Source organism: Anolis carolinensis, chromosome 1 (assembly GCF_035594765.1).
Source record: "Anolis carolinensis isolate JA03-04 chromosome 1, rAnoCar3.1.pri, whole genome shotgun sequence".
In the NCBI taxonomy this organism is placed as follows: domain Eukaryota; kingdom Metazoa; phylum Chordata; class Lepidosauria; order Squamata; family Dactyloidae; genus Anolis; species Anolis carolinensis.
The window spans coordinates 294,739,367-294,747,658 of record NC_085841.1 but is presented as its reverse complement, the minus strand read 5'-3'; the positions used below and the strand labels follow the sequence as shown (position 1 = coordinate 294,747,658).

Genomic DNA, 8,292 nt, shown 5'->3' with positions numbered 1-8,292 from the left:
CTGTGGGAGGCAAGTGTGAATGTTGCAATTGGTCACCTTGATTAGCATTGAATAGCCTTGCAGCTTCAAAGCCTGGCTGCTTCCTACCTGGGGGAATCCTTTGTTGGGAGGTATTAGCTGGCCCTGATTGTTTCCTGTCTGGAATTCCCATTTTCTGGGTGTTTCTGGGAAGGTAATGGCACTCCATGTAGTCATGCCGGCCACATGACCTTGGAGGTGTCTATGGACAACACTGGCTCTTGGGCTTAGAAATGGAGATGAGCACCAACCCCCAGAGTCAGACATGACTGAACTTAACATCAAGGGATACCTTTACCTTTACCTACACACACACACACACAAGCAGGGACTATATATATATATATATATATATATATATATATATATATATATATATATACAATATATATCACACACACACCAATTTAACAAAGTTTCAGCCACAAAAACAAAGTTTCTGAAGTAGAACAATGACTATCACAGTAAAGACAACCCAATTTAACAGGAAATAAGACTTTCAAACCAGGAACAGATTTCTGCAATTATTAAAAAATGGTTTATTATAAAAGCTATGAAAATTTGCCAAACATCAGAGGATAAGGGAAACATTCCACATTTTGGTGAGCTATCAGTGTTAAATGTGTTCTACCACTGTACCAAGTTTGAAGAAGATCACTCAAAAAATGAGGGCGGGAGAGCCCCCTAAGTCCCCCCCCCTTCGGGCTGTTTTTGGGCCACCGCGCATGCGCGTCCGCCATTAACGAATTAATTTAGAAAATAACGAATTTTCGTTAATTTCGAAAAATTTTGGGGGCCAAATTCGTTATTAGCAACAAAAACGAAAAACTGCCCCCTCTAGTTTTGAAACGCGTTTAGAATCAAATTTTTCATGGATCGATCAAGCCTAATATATATATATATATATATATATATATATATATATATGTGTGTGTGTGTGTGTGTGTGTGTGTGTGTGTGTGTGTGTGTGTATATATATATGCATAGACATTTTCCTGAAGAATTCTATAGTATTATAAAGTCAATGGACCACACCTGTCACAGTATATCTGAGCATTTCACCTTTTGTCTGTCTTGGTGGTCAATGTTACTACACAGAAATGAGAAAACTAGCAGAACTAGTGCAGAACCATTCCAACTGGAAAGCTGAGTTTCCTTTTTATAAACAATCCGAAGAGTTATTTTTGTTCACATTTACAACTGGTGGGTGCAGTGAAAACCCCATTCTCTTGCATCTTTCACAGTCACTTCTCAAGGTGTTCCATAGTATCCTGGTGCAAATATTGGAGAAACTCTGGAGGTTCTATAGGAGGAAAGCAGGAAACAGGATTCTGTTCATGCAACTAAAAGATTGGTATATGTAGGGTAATACTGTAAACGTTATCGGTCAGCCTAGTGAAAAGTTGTTTTGGAGCACTCCCTCCTCCCATAACATTGCACAGAAAGCATATTTACAATAAAATAAACTGATTATTGAGCAATTAAAATATTTTTCTGCAGAAACAAATTTTTCATTTAAAAGCCAAAATGAAAAAAAATATATTTAAAAATGCAAAATTTTTTGACAACAAACCTCTATCTTTCAGCAGGAAGTTAAATTGTAGAAATTCTTTATTCTTGCAAGAATGTAATAAGTGAATTTTTGTACTTCTGTACTACACATATATACTCATCTTTATTTGATGGCTTTGAAGCTCGTAAAAGTGTAATTGTGTGGTGCGGATATATGTGCTTTCATATCCCAGACCATCCAATGATAATGTCTTACTTTCAGAAGCTTGAACAAATTCTGTCAGTATTGTTTGTGGACACTATACTCCGTCGTTTTGTTGGGTACCTAGATCTGTTTTCAGGCCTCCCGAAAATCAGCTAATACAAAAAATCTGTTTTTGGCCAGGCAGTCGAAAGATCCGCGAAGATCCAGCCAATTTGGGGCAATGGAGAACTTACAAGGCTTCCCTTTCCGTTCCTGGGATCCTTTCTTTTCTTCCTTATTTCCTTTCAAAAGGGCCTGCACTTGAGTAAATGGGTTAAGGAAGCACCCTTCCTGGGACCCTTTCCTTTCTTCCTTTCAAGGGAGTCTGGCTTTGAGGAATGGGGCTAAGGAAGTATTCTTCCTGGAATTTTTTCCTTTCTTCCTTTCAAGGGAGCCTAGGTTTGAGAAACAGAGTTAAGGAAGCATGTGCTGTGTACTCCTGAATAGAAGGGAAGAAGCAACGTGGGCCTTTTCAGGCAAAAAACAACAACAAAAAACAAACAAACATGGAGCTGAACCTTTGCTGTCAAGGTTGTCTGGAGAAGCCGAAGAAGCCAAAGGAAAACAGCTAAAATGGATCCATGCACCAGTCTACCTACGAGTTATTTGAAAACTATTTTCCTATATTTGAACATTGTGCTGATTATTGTGAAAATGTTCTACATAGCATATTCCCCATTACTTTTCTTGCAATTATAAAGAACTTGAAGTATCAGCAAGAGTCTGTGGAGATCAATGATAATCTACATGTTATTATCTGAAAACTCTGACATAGTTTTGGCATCAAATCAAATGACTTCTATACTAACTATCCCATATGTCTGTAGAAAAAGAAATTCAAATGACTGGAGGCAGCAACTGCTTTACTCTCTATTTACTCCCAATCTATTATCTCCTTTATTTTTGTCACATACCTGATGAGGAATGGCAGTCTTTGAAAACCCATATCACAGTAAAATATTTAGGTTGATTTGGTCTCGCCTGTGCTACTGAAATGCACCTGACATCTGTAACAAAGTGAGTGTTATGGTGATTTCTATAAGGTTTCCTAGTATTTCAAACAACGAGCTGATGTAGCATAGATCATGACATAAATTATTTTTACTTTTAATCATTATTTTTGTCTGAAAAAGATAACAGATGACTCTGATGAAGCAGAGGATCCAACAGCTCGAGCACCGTATTAAGACCCTTAAGGACATTCAGGAACTCGAGCTCTTCTTGGACACTGCACAACACACTGCTCTAGATACACAACCCGCATCACACCAACAGCATGATGAGGAACTTTGTGGGGAGAGCTATTTGAATGTCCACAACCCTCAGGCTTGGAAGGAGGTCACCCATAGAAAGAGACACAGGACCAGGCAGCCTCTGCAGAATACTTCTGTTCAGCTTGAGTTACACAACAGATTCCAAATTCTTACACCACTAACATCTGATCAGGAAACACATCCTGTGGAGGACTCAGTGGGCCACCCTTGATCAATGCACGGCAGATAGCCCTGACAGGGGCGATGCATCACCACATTCACACTTACACAATCACGCAGATGCTCCATCCCCAATCGTAGACCAGGCACAACAGGAACACCCTTGGGAGAGTGATGGGCTCTTGGACGCATCTCAATGGATTGTCATTGATGAATGCACTGGGGATGTTGAGGAGGAGGACAACACTTTACACCTGCATGATTCACTTCAATTGGAACACTCTTCAGGGGACTTACACACTGTCTTGCACAAAAGGGACCCTGCCAATTCTCAAAGGAAACAGGTCTTGGTAGTAGGTGACTCCCTCCTTAAAGGAACAGAAGCCATCATTTCCAGACCGGATGGGATGGCTCGAGAAATATGTTGCCTCCCGGGTGCAAAAATACACCATATCACTCAGAGGCTCACCAGGCTCCTAAAGCCCCATCACCCTCCCCACCTTATGTTGATTCATGTAGAAACTAATGACACCGCTAGGCATACTTTTCAAAAGATAACAAACAATTTTCGAGCTCTAGGAACAAAGTTAAAACTGTGTAATGTACATGTGATCTTTTCATCCCTCCTCCCCGTTGTAGGACATGGCTCTACAAGGGCCAGAAAAATAGTACAGGTCAATAACTGGCTCAGAAAATGGTGTCAGGAGGAGCGTTTTGGCTTCCTCGACCATGGCCTACTCTTCCAGGAGGATGGCCTACTGGCAAGTGATGGGGTGCATCTCACACAAGTAGGAAAACATCTTTTTGCACACTCACAAACCTCATCTGGCGCACTTTAAACTAGATCCACCGGGGGAGGGGAACAACAGCCTGGCGAACACTATATTACCCACGACCACAGGGAACTGCCAAAAGGCTAAATGGAGGGCTGCACAAACACAGCAAGGACCAAGTACAGAGAGCACAATAATCCCAAATAAACAGCTCGAGGGGAGGTCACAGGGGCTTACATGTCTTTAAACTAATGCACAGAGCATGGGAAATAAACAAGACGAACTCCAACTCTTAGCACAGCACCACACATACGATGACATAGTCATCACTGAAACCTGGTGGGATGACTCCCATCACTGGAATTTAGCCATTGAGGGCTATAACCTCTTTCACAGAAATGGAAAAAAGGGGAGAGGAGGGGGAGTAGCTTTATCTGTCAAAAACAGTTACATTGCAGAAGAAATGCAAGACTGTAATCCGGGAAACCAGCTTGAAAGCATCTGGATAACAATCAAGGGAACAGGGACTCAAAAAGATCTTGTTGTGGGTGTCTACTATAGACCTCCGAGTCAGGATGAAGGACTTGATGAAATCTTCTGTCAACAGCTGACCAAACAGGCACAAAGAAGAGATATAGTAGTCATGGGCAATTTCAACTATCCCGATATCTGCTAGAAAACAAAAAGTCCAACAAATTCCTCACTTGCCTTGCAGACAATTTTATGGTCCAGAAGGTAAAAGAGGCAACAAGGAGATCGGCTACTCTTGATCTAATCTTAACAAATGTGGAAGACCTGATTAATACAGTCGAAGTGGTTGGATTCTTAGGGGCAAGTGACCATGTGCTCCTGCAGGTTGCCATACAAAGGAAGGCTAAAACTAAGACAAGTCAAACACGCATTCTGGACTTTAAGAGAGCTGACTTCCAAAAAATGAAGGAATTACTGAGCGGCATTCCATGGATGCCAATATTAAAAGACAAGGGAGTTAAGGATGGATGGGAGTTTTTTAAAAGTGAAATACTCAAGGCGCAAATGCAAACAGTGCCAACAAAGAAAAAAAATATGACAAGTGCGAAGAAGCCAGAATGGATGTCCAAAGAACTTCTAACCGAGCTAAGACTCAAAAGTGACATGCACAAGAAGTGGAAAAGGGGAGAAATCACCAAAGAAGAATTCAAACATATAGCCAACTCCTGTAGGAAAAAGGTTTGCAAGGCTAAAGCGCAAAATGAGCTCAGGCTTGCCAGGGACATAAAAAAAAACAACAAAAAAGGCTTTTTATGCTTATGTTGGTAGAAAAAGGAAGAACAAGGAGGCGATAGGGCCACTGCAAGGAGAAGATGGGGTGATGGTGACAAGGGACAGGGAAAAGGCAGAACTATTTAATGCCTTCTTTGCCTCGGTCTTCTCACAAAAAGAAAGCCATCTTCAACTTCAGCAACCTGGAATGGACGAAGGATTGGGGGAAATCCAACCCCAAATAGGGAAAAAATGTGGTCCAGGAACACCTGGCCTCTCTAAATGAAGTCCCCAGGGCCAGATCAGCTACATCCAAGAGTATTGAAGGAACTAGCGGAAGTTATTTCAGAACCACTGGCAATTATCTTCGAGAGTTCTTGGAGAATGGGAGAAGTCCCAGCAGATTGGAGTAGGGCAAATGTGGTCCCGATCTTCAAGAAGGGAAAAAAGAACGACCCAAACAATTACCGTCCGGTCAGCCTCACGTCGATACCAGGCAAGATTCTGGAAAAGATCATTAAGAAAGTGGTCTGCGAACACTTAGAAACAAATGCGGTCATTGCTAATAGTCAACACGGATTCACCAAAAACAAGTCATGCCAGACTAATCTGATCTCTTTTTTCGATAGAGTTACGAGTTGGGTCGATACAGGGAATGCTGTGGATGTAGCATACCTGGATTTCAGTAAGGCCTTCGACAAAGTCCCCCACGACCTTCTGGCAAACAAACTAGTAAGATGTGGGCTAGACAAATCTATGGTTAGGTGGATCTGTAATTGGCTAAGCGAACGAACCCAAAGGGTGCTCACCAATGCGTCGTCATCATCATGGAAAGAAGTGACAAGTGTAGTGCCGCAGGGCTCCGTCCTGGGCCCGGTTCTGTTCAACATCTTTATTAACGACTGAGATGAAGGGTTAGAAGGCACGATCATCAAGTTTGCAGACGACACCAAACTGGGAGGGATAGCTAACACTCCAGGAGACAGGAGCAGAATTCAAAACGATCTTGACAGACTAGAGAAATGGGCCGAAACTAACAAAATGAAGTTCAACGGGGACAAATGCAAGATACTTCACTTCGGCAGAAAAAAATGGAAATCAAAGATATAGAATGGGGGACGCCTGGCTTGACAGCAGTATGTGCAAAAAAGACCTTGGAGTCCTCGTGGACTACAAGTTAAACATGAGCCAACAATGTGATGCGGCAGCTAAAAAAGCCAACGGGATTCTGGCCTGCATAAATAGGGGTATAGCATCTAGATCCAGGGAAGTCATGCTCCCCCTCTATTCTGCCTTGGTCAGACCACACCTGGAATACTGTGTCCAATTTTGGGCACCACAGTTGAAGGGAGATGTTGACAAGCTGGAAAGCGTCCAGAGGAGGGCGACTAAAATGATTAAGGGTCTGGAGAACAAGCCCTATGAGGAGCGGCTTAAAGAGCTGGGCATGTTTAGCCTGCAAAAGAGAAGGCTGAGAGGAGACATGATAGCCATGTATAAATATGTGAGGGGAAGTCATAGGGAGGAGGGAGCAAGCTTGTTTTCTGCTGCCCTGCAGACTAGGACACGGAACAATGGCTTCAAACTACAGGAAAGGAGATTCCACCTGAAAATCAGGAAAAACTTCCTCACTGTGAGAACTGTTCGGCAGTGGAACTCTCTCCCCCAGCTGTGGTGGAGGCTCCTTCTTTGGAGGCTTTTAAGCAGAGGCTGGATGGCCATATGTCGGGAGTGCTTTGAATGCGATTTCCTGCTTCTTAGCAGGGGGTTGGACTGGATGGCCCATGAGGTCTCTTCCAACTCTACTATTCTATGATTCTATGATTCTATGATTCTAGGTGTTGTAATATATTTTGGCCTAAAGGAAAGTATATTTACAAATCAATTAGACTAGTATTTCATCATGCCCCATTGCTGGCAAGGGCAAACCACCTGAAAGCATCTGGACTGCAGTGCAGGCAACATGTTTCACCCAACTCTGTCCTCCAGCACCTTGATGCTGTTTCACAATTCCAAACACTTGCTAGCTGAAGAAGTTGTCTCATTCTGCTTAATAGTGTGGTTAGTCTTGTCTGAGAAACAGAAATGTCCTCTCCTCCATATAAAGCCAAACTCCAAATAAATCAGATTCTATTTCTTTTTCTCTCCTGGAAAGGATTTGAAAGAGACTCCAATAGAGCAGACAATTTAAAAAGTGTTAAGAGAAGCACAGTACTGTAGTGTAATTCTCAATATGGATTAGTGAGGAAAATAAGAACAACTGTGGTGAAGCACATTACCTGGTTCAACATTTTGTTCATACAGCACCCAGTCAGTTGCTTATCAGATGTCCACCAGCAGTACTTGAATGCAACTGCACTCTCCATCCCATGCTCCCTTGCAGTTAATTCACAAAGGTAAACTAATTTGATATTGGAAATAATAAATAGTTAGACATTGTGGTCACAATCTTTACTGGTTTGAAATCTGCACATCCTAAACTTTACACAACAGGAATAGTGACCTGAAGATGATGTCACACATGTTTTGTTGTGTAATGCTGCTGCATTGTGCATGTTTTTATTATGCAACAGTTTTGCTGTGCATCATTGCAGTTTTTAAGCTATTGTATATGTGAGTTACAACCCCATTGTCAAAAGTTAATGTAAACTATAACAAACACACAAGGAGTCTAGCAGCCATCATTGTGTATCATTATTAATAAAAGTGCAAAAGAATATGTTTTTAATGAAGTGAACTTTGTGTCTGTTTTAATTTTTATAAGGTATCTTGAGTTTCAAGGCTGGGAAAAAAAGGATATAAATCAAACAACAACTACTACAGTCCTTGAAATTAAAGTCAATAATGTGAATCAGTTCAACTTAGATTGTGCTAGCTTTTTCTATATAACAATATGAATTTGTGTGTGGCACTGTAAATTTTATAGTCATATATTATACTAACTTTTTTGTCACTTGGTCTTGTTTCAGCAATGCCTATTACATTCTGGATGAAAAAACAAGGCTTGCCAAGGTGATGGATTAAACCTACAAAATGTTTCTTGTCACTGTTGAACATGACTCATGTCTTC

At 41.4% G+C, this 8,292-nt stretch overlaps 1 long non-coding RNA gene across 1 annotated transcript; it reads right to left on the bottom strand.

Moving 5' to 3' along the window:
• Positions 1 to 1,137: 1,137 nt before the first annotated feature.
• Positions 1,138 to 7,712, bottom strand: LOC134295433 (uncharacterized). The gene is made up of 3 exons (XR_010002000.1): positions 7,502 to 7,712; positions 2,689 to 2,781; positions 1,138 to 1,321 (listed from the first exon to the last, which is right to left on the bottom strand). It is a non-coding gene; the product is annotated as an uncharacterized LOC134295433 (long non-coding RNA).
• Between the last annotated feature and the right edge of the window lie 580 nt (positions 7,713 to 8,292).